Here is a 12,752-nt window from a genome sequence, read left to right as displayed (position 1 = left end):
AAGGTAAAGGGCCAAGGGGGCCCCTGCTGAATTTAGCTCCTCTCCACTCTCGCTGCATTACAGTTACAAACATTTTGATGATAAATATCAGGACATTTAAAGCATCTCACTGACAATAGTCTTATTTTTATGGCCAGCTGTGTCTTTGCTATCCTCCTTAGTTTAGCCCATTGAAGGAGTAGTCTGACAGATGTCATTTCCTTTCTCTGTGCTGTTCATTCCTGTGAGACCAAAGATTGTGTATGAAAGAATGTCTAAGAATGTCTATGGATTGTAATTCTTGGAGGGAGCGGGAGGTCATGTGATGCTCTCTGTTTAGCTAGCAGGAGTATCTTGTTTCTGTGCAGATATGTGCAGAAGTCTCCTGGAAAGAATAAAGGTTGCAGAAGGTCTCTGGTGTGAGTCCCTCCTTTTCAGTCTGGGGTCCTGCAAAATATTATAGGGGGATTCATTAAGAATGGTGGTTTAGGTGCCAGTCTTAAAATCCCCCCTTCCGGTGCTCCGCCACCCATATCTACTAAAAGGCTCCGGCCTCTTTGTACATTGGGTGCAATCACAGCCAGGTCAGACCTAAGACCAGGGCTCATCTGGAAGAGATTTCTGCTATAGTCTCTGCCGGTTTTACAGGAGGGGGGCACTATAGTAAATGCGGCGCTTGCCTGCCCCGATCCCATTCCCGACACAACCAAAGTGGTGTTCGAGTTAGAAAAGCAGGGACACAGGCAGAGATGGGGAGATTTATGTGCCATTTCTGCCAAAAGTAGGCAGAGAAGGCCTAATGAATCTCTCCTGTCTCATAGACTCTTCACTCCTCTGTAGCCTCGCCCCCTGCTCTCTATAACACAGGTCCTGGAGAAGAGGCCAGGAAGCAGTGAATCCCTATTGCTCACACAGAACAGACTAAACACAACATGTAAATATTTTACTACTCTTTTTTCTGACTTATTCCAAGTTCCACACTGCTCTATAGAATGAACATTGCCTGGCTACTCACTATATAGATCCTGTATATACAAACTAGGCGGAGCTCAGGATATACTTGTCGAAATCTCATTGAATTTTCTGCTAAGTACCTTCATATGTGATCACAAGACATCAGGGGCAGTGAGAGTAGTAGGACATAGATTCAATTCGAGAGCAAATACAGGAAGAGGTCTAACACTTCCTTGCTGCTCAGGAAGATTTCTGACAAGTAGCTTCAGTACAGAAGAAATTCCATAACTCTGGAAGAAAAAGGGTAAGAATCACAATATGGGCATCGTTCTGCACGTTTGGAAAGGGGAAATCATATATGGCAATTTTGGCAAATCATTAAGAATCCGGAGGTATGCTTTAAATCCTACCCGGGGACCACTTAACCAATTTTCAGGTATGGTTATTGAAAGTTTGGGGCAACTATAGATTCAGCACAGAGATTTATACACTTCCCATGAGTTACATACACAGTGGGGCAGATTTACTTACCCGGTCCATTCGCGATCCAGCGGTGCGTTCTCTGCGGTGGATTCGGGTCTTCCGGCGATTCACTAAGGCAGTTCCTCTGACGTCCACCAGGTGTCGCTGCTGCGCTGAAGTCTGCCGAGGTCCGCTGGAGTTCACGATCCATTGCTGGGTGAAGGTAAGCGCGTGTCCAGCGACACTTTTTTTTTTTTTTTTTTTTTTAATGCGGCGGTTTTTCAGAATCCGACTGGTTTTCGTTCGACCATGCCCCCCCCCCCCCCCGATTTCCGCTGCGTGCATGCCGGCGCCGATGCGCCAAAATCCGATCACGCGCGCCAAAAAAACGGGGCAATTCAGGGAAAATCGGCGCAAAACGGAAAATTTTGGGTAACCCGCCGTAAAAACGTGATTCGGGGCCCTTAGTAAATGAACCCCAGTGAGTAAATCTATATGCAGTGAGTGCCCCCTAGTGGTAGCAGAGCAATAGACTGGAGTTTGCCTTTAAGTTTCCCTGTATCCCATAATGCTTTTATCTCAAACACATTTAGAAACAATCCACATGAGCAAATAGTCGGCTGATGAGAGGAAAAGACTTCCACATCTCATTTCAGAGGAGTTAATTTGGTTCCGTGAAGTTTGTTACTTTCTTCTCGGGGCGGACTAATCAGATCTCTCTGAATGGCGAGCGGAGAGAAATCGATAATGGACTTGAACTCTCGAGAGGAAAGGAACGGATTTTTCTCGCACATTTAAATAACAACAAAAGGATTGAGGAGCGCAGAACAAGCCGGACTCATTAGCAGACAATGCATTTTGATGTCCCTCTAATCCGTGCCGACATCAGGACGCCATACATATGCATGTGCGCGGGGGGAGGGGAGCGGCGGATAGTGGACGGTGATGGCTAATACCTACAACAAGGAAGAAGAATCACATGTATGTGACAAAAAGTTGTATACAGACGGATAACTAATTACAGGCAGTCCCCGGATTACATACAGGATAGGTTCTGTAGGTTTGTTCTTAAGTTGAATTTGTATGTAAGTCAGAACTGTATATTTTATAATTGTAACCACAGCCAAAAAATTTTTTGGTCTCTGTGACAATTTGATTTAAAAAATGTTGGATTGTCAACCAGGATTAACAAGAAAGCTTCATTACAGACACCTGTGATAACTGTTACAGCTGATTATTGTAGCCTAAGGATAAAGTACAGGAAATTACCAACATCCAGAGGTCCGTATGTAACTAGGGGTTGTCTGTAAGTCGGGTGTTCTTAAGTAGCCTTTTTGTATTTGTGTTTTTCACTCCCCACCTTCCGAAATCCATAACTTTTTTATTTACAGAGATGTATAAGGGCTTGTTTTATGCCTGATTGTCCTTTTTAGTGGCGTCATTTCAGATTCCATGCAATGTACTGGGAAGCTGGAAAGAAAATTCCAAATTTGATGTATCTGAATCAAATAAAAATGCATTGCGCCATTTTATTCTTTGTTATTATGGCTTTCACTGTGATGACCAGATGACACCTCCCTTTTATTCGTTGGTTCCTTTTGATCATATTTATGAAGTTTTGTTATGTTTTTTAACCTTTGAAAAAAAAATGTAAAAACTCTTAGGAAAAAAAGAAATTCCCTGTTTTGCCATAACTTTTTCAAACTTCGATGAAGAGATGTGGAAGGTTTGGTTTTTGCCGGATGAGCTGATGTTTCTAATGATATAATTTTGGGACTTGGTTGAATAATTTTTATTCAAATAGGTAAGAAAATGGCAAAAAAAAGTTGTGATTCTGACATCTGGACATTCACAGCATAGGAAAATTGCTTTTACACTGTGATAGATCGGACATTTTGGGAAGTGGGGATACCTACTATGTTTATGACTTTATTTGTTCATTATTTGTTCCGGGTAAATGGGATAATTAGAATTTTTGCAATTTTTTTTTCAATCATCAACAAACTTTATTGAAGGGATCACAAGAGACAAAGTGTGCTACAGATTGGAGGACCTCACACAAAAAACAAGCACCAACAATCATGGTTTGAATGCAAATGATGTAAACTTCAGAGAATCACATTGTATATGTATCATAGGAGCAAGTGAAGCATCAGGATTCTGAGATGAATCACATAGCAGTAGATTTAGCAAGACAAAAAAAAATGAAACAAACTAAAGCAAAACAAGGATAAACATAAATACAGGCGGTCCCCTACTTAAGAACACTCGACTTACATACGACCCCTAGTTAAACGGACCTCTGGATATTGGTAATTTATTGTACTTTAGTCCTAGGCTACAATAATCAGCTGTAACAGTTATCACTGGTGTCTGTAATGAAGCTTTAGTGTTAATATTGTTTCTTATGACAACCCAACATTTTTAAAATCCAATTGTCACAGAGACCAAAAAAGTTCTGGCTGGGATTACAATGATAAAATATACAGTTCCGACTTACATACAAACTCAACTTAAGAACAAACCTACAGACCCTGTCTTGTATGTAACCCGGGGACTGCCTGTAGTGATAAAAACAGGGGTCACAAGAAAAGCAACAGATCCAATTAGCTACAATGGGGCCTTAAAGGGGTATTCTCGTTTGGGCACTCATATTCAGTTTCACTAATCTTCCATATATAAACATTTCTTCAATTGGATGTTATTAAAAAAAAAATGTTCCTGTGTGAATATAATTTCCTATAAACACAGCCATGTTGTCCCTTAGAAACCAGATAGCTTCCTCGGATACGACCACGTCACACTCTGGCAGCGGTGGCCAGACTTGCGCTATAGAGTCCTGTCTGACCTCCTGGATTCAGCCATCATTACTACAGGACGGCTGTGGGACCGGCAGTAACTCCCAGACATTTCATATACAATAACCTTTTTGTTTATTGATGCAATCTCTCAGGCAGAGGTGGCCGTATCCGAGGAAGCTATCTCGTTTCTAAGGGACCATATGACTACATTTATGAGAAATTATCTTCACACAGGAACATTTTTTTTAATAACATGTAATTGAAGAAATGTTTATATATGGCAGATTTATCAAACTGAATGTGAATGCCCAGACGAGAATACCCCTTTAAGGATAATTATATGAAATAATTAAGTTGAGGGACAACACAATCTTTACAGGGTGATTTTTTTATATATTTTTTTTTACAGTTCTTTTACTATTATTTCAGGCCCCTTAGGGTACTTAAACCCTAAGGGTTCTGATTGTTCATACAATATACTGCACTGTTTGATACTATTATTGTGTACATACTGCTGATCTCTAACAGTCTGCCTCCAGCAGACCATAACAGATCAGGCTTCATGACAGGCCTAGGGGTCACACACACCAGAGCTTCATTTATAGGGGGGCTCAGCCAATCGTTGAGGTCCACAATGTGGGATCATCCCTTTAATAGAGAGGTTCCTCTTAAGCCAATTATTTTCTAAAAACTTGAATATTCCTTACAGTTTCGTTACTTGGAGAAAAGTTTTGTGCAGAAATTCCGGTAATGATGCAAGGATCCGGCTCGGCTACATCCAGGTTAAGAGGTTTCACACGCATGAATAAAAATCTTCATTATCGGCATGAGCGTGTAGCATGAGTCCCTGACCCAGAAGAAATTGCTGAGTTTTCTCCTGTCTGTGCTAATAAAGGAGCCGGTGACTACATGGTTCAGTGACGACCCTTCAAAGATTACGAGGGAATATTTATTCTGCCGCATCCTGGCGGCCTCAGCCCAGACAGGTTTATTTCATACCCGGAGACTCGCTCTGCTGATGCTATATATATTGTCATCTTTATACATTGCCCTGTAGATGTGGGATTTACAATGACAGCTGTGAGACTCCCCAGGGGGGTTTCAGCACTTTCCCGTTGCCCCGGTCAAAATTGTATGGCCGCAACGTAAAATCCAATCCTACAAACACCTTAAAGGAATCTTCCATCACAATCCATCCTGATAAACCAGGGACATTACTCATAGATCCAGGCACCGGGATAGTGGTAATCTCCTTATATGTGTTATCCATGGCCTCCTTCCTTCTTAAATCGACTATTAAAATTATGCTTATTAGCCTGAAGGGCTCTGGAAGGCATTACCAGAGCCCCTTCATGCTCTGTCTGCAGAGGCTGTTACACTGTTTACCGCCTGCTCCTTCAGCACTTCACCCCTGCCTCTGCCCAATGTAATCTCACAGCAGTACAGGAAGTTTCAGCACACAAAAGGGAAGTACTCATGCACATAAGGGGAAGTAGTCGTGCACAGAAGGGGAAGTAGTCGTGCACAGTGTAACAGCCTGTGAATCTTCAGAAAAGAGGCACTCTGATAATGTGCCCCCCGTTATTAATGACTATTTTGATTCCAATTATTGTGCTAACAAACAAGAAGTAGAGATGAGCAGATCAGATGGTCAGGTTTCGCGTTAAGTTTCGGACGCTTGACCCATATATATATTTCTGGATTGGTGGCCAAACAGCAATATGTCCGATTCATACGACCAAACCCAAACACTGGACCCCAATTTGACCATCAGGTCTGCTCATCTCTAACCAGAAGGAGCATTACCAGAGCTGCTCCATGCTGTAACTTCACAGGCTATTACACTGTACAGGAGCACTTCCATCCTCTGACTGTTTAAGATTACAGCAGGCAGAGGGAAGTGCTGATGGAGTGGGTTGGAGGCTTGTGAAGCTACAATACCAAGGGGATCTGTTAACGCCCCCAGAGCCCTTTAGGCTCATTAGCATCATTTTAAAAGTTGATGTTAGAAGGAGGGAGACCATGGATAATAAATGTAAGAAGATACCACAGTCACAGTGCCTGGATCTATCCATGTCCCTGGGTTATCCATGCTTGTCACTGATTCTATTCTGCTATTATATACAGTAATTATTTACCAAACGCAGAGCTTACCTGCTGTATCTAAGCTGCCACTATAGAGCTATCCACTTTTCATAGAGCTGACCTGCCGTATCTAAGCTACCATTACAGAGGTATCTACCATACATAGAGCTGAGCTGTTGTATCTAAGCTGCCTTTATAAGAGGTATCAACTTTTAATAGAGCTGAGCGGCTGTATCTAAGCTACTATTACAGAGGTATATACCATATATAGAGATGAGTTGCTGTATCTAAGCTGCCATTCTAGAGGTATCCACTTTTCATAAAGCTGAGCTGCTGTATCTAAGTTACCATTATAGAGGTATCTACCACACTTAGAGCTGAGCTGCTGTATCTAAGCTGCCAATATAGAGGTATCTACCATACATAGAGCTGAGCTGCTGTATCTAAGCTGCCAATATAGAGGTATATACCATTGATAGAGTTCAGCTGTTGTATCTAAGCTGCCTTTATAGAGGTATCTACCATACATAGAGCTGAGCTGCTGTATCTAAGCTGCCAATATAGAGGTATATACCATACATAGAGCTGAGCTGCTGTATCTAAGCTGCCAATATAGAGGTATATACCATACATAGAGCTGAGCTGCTGTATCTAAGCTGCCAATATAGAGGTATATACCATACATAGAGTTGAGCTGCTGTATCTAAGCTGCCAATATAGAGGTATATACCATACATAGAGCTGAGCTGCTGTATCTAAGCTGCCAATATAGAGGTATATACCATATATAGAGTTGAGCTGCTGTATCTAAGCTGCCATTATAGAGGTATCCACTTTTCATAGAGCTGAGCTGCTGTATCTAAGCTGACATGTAAGTAATGCTGTCTTCTATATATAAGTACAGTATATATATATATACTTTATTTTAATCAGGGAAAACAATATAGTCATTAGGGGAAATTTATCACAAGTCTCTCAGAGCAGACCTATTCTAGTCGCCCATGGCAACCAATCAGAGCTCAGCTTTCATTTTCACACAGCTGTTCATAAAATGAAAGCTGAGCTCCGATTGGTTTCCATGGGCAACTAGAACAGTTTTACCTCAGAAACTCATAATAAATCTCCTCTATTCCCCGGCGCTGAGCTCAGCCTCTGTGGGGATTGTGCGGAGTCTCGGGAACTAATGAATGTCTAGAAGAAAACACGAATTGTACGGTTTTAGTCTCCGCATAATGGGAACGATATGGAAATGTTCTGATCCTGACCGTGCATAAAGATGTCACATTTATTGTAAAAGCCGATATTCCGGGGAGAAGCTTCCAGAACACGAATAACTTCTCATGCGGATTAATAAAATGGCAGCGCCGTCCTGCAGAGATTAGTGCATTCATTATGGTCTGTTAGGTACAATCTACATATCAACTACCTGCTGCCACCACCAGAGGGAGCTCACAGCTCAGGAATATTTCAGGCTCCCCCTAGTGGCGGCTATCTGCAAAAAATAAATTAATTATTTCAAGATTTTATCCAAAAAACCTACTGACGCGTTCATTTTGTTACAGATGCAATGCTATCATACTGCCATTATGCAATTGTAGCAGCCAATCAGTGGGAAGGGTTCATGTGTAGTGGTTGATTGGTTCCGGTCCGTACCAAACATTGTGTTCAGCCACAAGTTCGCCCCACGCCAGTAACATTCAAATGCAAAACAGTATTTACCCTGGAGGATGATGATCCTGTGCAGTCTGCATGATTGCGGGTGGGACCGGTGCTGGTGAACATTCGGGTTTGGATACCAGAACAGGTTCTATTCCTGTGTTGTGCCTACTGAGCCCTCATATGAGGATCAATGAGTAACTGAGCCGTGTTGGGCCAAAGGGTCCCATGTGCAGGAGAGGAGAATGACTTGTAGTCAGAGCTGGTAGGTGGAGACGTAGCTGCTGTGATTCACTTCTCCCCCCTCCCTCTCCATAGACTTCTATGTAATGTGATACTTTTGTGAGCTTCTGTTACTGTTAAGAGGACTTTAGGAGAGACCATCTGAAGAGATAAAGTACGAGGAAAGCCAAGTAACAGGTGATATTTGTTATCCATGGCCTCCTTCCTTCCAAATGATGTTAATACACCAGAAGGGCTCTGGGGGTGTTAGCAGAGCCCCTCCATGCTGTAGCTTCACAGGCTGTTACACTGTCTCCCCTCTCTCTAAGCACTTTGCGAGATTACAGCAGGCAGAGGAAGGGGGGAAGTATGTCTGCACCGTGTAACAGCTTGTGAAGCTACAGAACAGAGGGGCTATGGTAACACTCCTGGCTTATTATCAAACTAAAAGTTGATTTTAGAAGGAAGGAGGCCATGGATAACCACAGTCATGATCCCTGGATCTATGAGTAAGTGTCCCTGGTTTATACTGATGGATTTTTAAATGGGAGAATGTGAACATCTATGATCATAAGTTATTTACAGGGATCACCTTTCTTGTGAGTGGTCAGGTCTCAGTCAGATCTCCACCGGTCTGACACTTGTCTCCTATAGTCTGAGAGAACACTGTGTACAAAGCTCAAAACCCTTTACCTTGACAGTTATACTATAAAAAACCTCACTTTTACAGCCACCACTAGAGGGAGCTCACTGTGTTTTTATGGAGATCAATGTAGAACATGTATCCAGATAGCTCCTGAGCTCCCTCTAGTGGTGGCTGCAGGTAGACAGTTTTACAACGCTGAGGATTTTGAGCTCTGTAGCAGAAATAACTACGATCAAATAACTATAACGTAGTCAAAGTAAAGACAACTGTGTCGACAGGTGGCCATTCTTCCATCTGTAGGTGGTAAGGTAATGGTACAACTGTCACATGATCATATTAAGGGTCTTAGAATATGATTGCTATACATGTCTGTTACCCGTGAGCTGGATGGATGATGCAGAACATTTGATAATCCGGCATTCAGCACAGAATTACAGACTTTCTGCCTGAAGGTCGGAGGTCAGTCACTTGCACAGGACTGGAGGATTTCCTGCGAGGCTGCGGAGCCGCACGTCCACGTATCCCCTTTACTTGGCAGAAAAATCTATATCGCTGTCAGGCTACAGACGCCTCGGGCTCCCGTAGATCTGGCCCAATCTTATCTCACACAGAACTTGTTTCCATCTGAGCGCAATTTGGTATCTGGCACAGAGCGAGATCGGATTAGGAAGAGGACGACAGACTAATCTCCCCAAGAAGGAAGAATCAGATCCAGGATAAGAAGTTACTCTGACAGGCGCCCCCCCCCTCCCCCCCCCCAACGCCAACTTTGTGGTGTTGCTTCTAAGTTTCAACTTTAAGGGAGTTGTGACCAAGTAATACTGCAGCCTGTGTCAGTGCTTTTGAGAGATGTGTAATCATGCCATTATGTACAGTATATTGTTAGTAGCAGCAGGACTGTGAAATATGGAATTATATTTCAGGATTGGAGCTTTTCCACGTGCAGTGGGGGAGCGTCCTGACACTGCTGTGCTCTCTGTAGTCAGGGCTATGCATTGTCCATGGAGAGATGTGTAATCATACCATTGTGTATATTGATAGTAGCAGCAGTACTGTGAAATATGGAATTATATTTTAGGACTGGAGCTTCTCCACGTGCAGTGGGGAAGCGTCCTGACACTGCTGTGCTCTCTGTAGTCAGGGCTATGTATTGTCCATGGAGAGTTGTGTAATCATACCATTGGGTATATTGTTAGTAGCAGCAGGACAGTGAAATATGGAAGTGCCCCCCAAGTGCATTGGGGTGTTTCCTCACACTGCTGTGCTCTCTGCAGTCAGTGTTCTGTATTAATGATGAACTTTATTTATATAGTGTAGCAGTGCTTAACAATTCATACAGGACATATACAAAGAAAATACTACATTCAAAAGTAGAAACAGTCATATAGAACAAGGAGTGAGGTAGGGCCCTGCACTACTGCATGGAGAGATGTGTAATCAGACCTTTGTGTGTGTTAGTAGAAGCAGGACTGTGATATATGAATTTATATTCCAAAATTGTACCTTCAATTGTACTGGAGTCATGTCCTCACACTGCTGTGCTCTGTATTCATCCCTTTGTGTACTGTATACAAGGTTGTAACAGGACTTGGAGCACTGGCGGCATGTCCTCACACTGCTGTGCCTCTAGCTCTCTGCATCTACATTTTCCACTATTCCTCTTAACTCCAATCACATGTTGTACTAAGGCTACATTCACACACATGTCTGATCGCCTCCAGGATGGCCCTCATCCTCTGGGTCTCCCTACTCCCTGGAATAGGAGATCCTTCACCTGTGCCCCCAACCCCAGGCACTTGCGTCAGTTACCATTGATAATGGTCTCTCCTCTCTCCAGGGTCGGCCCACCTGGAGGTTCTCCCCGCTTTTTCCAAGATCTTGTCCAACGGGGACCCAAAAAGGAATTCTCCTTCACAAGGAATATTGCACTAATGACTCTTTGAAGTCCCCTGATCAATTTTACGGTTCTTCCATCCGAATTTGACCACCCCCCTCATGAATACATCGGACAGCTTTACGAGCGGTCCGATGACTACATTGTACCCCGCCGCAGTGTTCGACAGCGTTACCGGACTCTAACTCTGCGGCGTTTGTTTAAGCACTAGGAGCTGCTTACTTAGTAATTTTGGGTGACAGGTCCTCTTTAAATGCGATCTTGAAGCACCCAACTTTATCTTTTCTTCCAGCTGAGTGAGCCACATGAGAAGTGATCTGGAGACACAAGTTGTGGCGATGTTAGGCTTAAAGGTTCCTGCGGAAGCCTCCCAGGAATGTCTTAGAAAACTATCCGTTTTTTGTCCATGGGGTCTTTCAGGACGCCAGAATCTTCTACTGGAAGAGCCCCTGACCGACTTTATTAGATGGTCCCTATCCTCCGCTGGGAACAGAGGGCTGCCCGACTTATCTTCCTCTTCCAAATCTGACGACAATTCCTCTTGGCTCGAGGCCGAGTCATCCACAACTCTGGAGGTGCTTGGGGAGCATTGGGCCCCGAGGGATTTTTTTTCATTCCCTGCATAGAAATTGCTTTATGAAGGTGCGCATGGACTCAAATAAAGCCGACTGATCCTGGGCTATCATACGCTGGATACACTGATTGCAGTTTGGCTTCAGGCAAGATCATCTCCACAAATTCTACAAACACGCTTTTTAGCTTTAGCAGTAGATTTCCCCCTACGCGCCTCTTCCCTCTAAACAAGTGTGGCAATTGAAGCTTGGCACAAAATTATGCGCAAAGGTCTTTTATCTCAATCGTGGCCCCCCTCACACCACTTTTCCACAACCCCACTTTTGCTCCGGGAAAGGACAGGGACTCCTCCTTACTTTGGCTCTATGCAGATGATCCCCGTATGGGTAGCATAGTTGAAAACGGCTCCCTTCCCACATGCGAGGCCTTGCAGCTTAAATGCCCGGATGTTCAGTTGTCCTGGTTCGCGTACACTCAATTGCGATCGTTTGTTGACAGCGAACAGGCTGCATTCGACTCGAGCAAGACGCCTTTTGAGGATCTTCTCAGCTCACAGTCCCCCCCCAGCCCCACGCTCTCTCACAAAACATATTTCTTATTACAGTCGGAGAGATTCACAGGCGACCCGGGATATGTCGGCAGGTGGATACAGAGCTTACTCCCCAAGAGATGGAAAAGATGTACACCTTTACACATAAACTCTCTATTGCTTGCGCCGCACAAGAAAAAAGAACTACAAAATTCTCACCTGATGGTATTGGGTACCTGAGATGCTGCACCGGTACTATCCTAGTGTTCCAGATGTCTGCTGGCGTGCTGGTGGATCCATGCTTCATGTATGGTGGGAGTGTGATAAAATTAAGCCTTTCTGGGATAGCACCTACACTGCGGTCACTTTCACTCCTAAGATAGGCCTGCTGTCCATTCTTCCGGGAACTTTCCGCTCCCAAAAAAAAGGGGCTATTACGCTTTTTTCTAACTGCGGCTCGTTCGGTTATTCCACGTTCTTGGAGGTCTCCCCTTACCCCACCATTCATTGACTGGGTGCGGGAGATGAGCCACATATGCCGCATGGAGGAACTTACCGCAGAAGTTAATCAGACAACAGGGAAGTTCGTGGAATTATGGCAGCCGTGGTTCCTTTTCAAAGATACCCCGGAGTATAATAATTTATCTAACGACTGGGTCATTCCGTAATCTATGTCGCCTAGGTATTTGTCTGTGTCAACCCTCAGCCCTGGATGTGTGCCCCTGTCACCCTCTCCACACTCTCTGTTCTTATTGTATTTTCATAGTCCTTACACATTTGTTGGCTTATCAAAGCCATGTGGGTTAATATCAATAGGGAGCAGCATAATAGCTGGGGCCTTATGATCATTTTGCATATGGCTTCTTCCGCTGCTACCCACAATATAGATAGCAATGTCATTCCCCTACTATGGCTTCAGTCATGACAAGTGTTTCATACTCCGCATGTCTC

Source organism: Engystomops pustulosus, chromosome 5 (genome assembly GCF_040894005.1).
Source record: "Engystomops pustulosus chromosome 5, aEngPut4.maternal, whole genome shotgun sequence".
In the NCBI taxonomy this organism is placed as follows: domain Eukaryota; kingdom Metazoa; phylum Chordata; class Amphibia; order Anura; family Leptodactylidae; genus Engystomops; species Engystomops pustulosus.
This window is presented reverse-complemented; position numbering follows the sequence as displayed.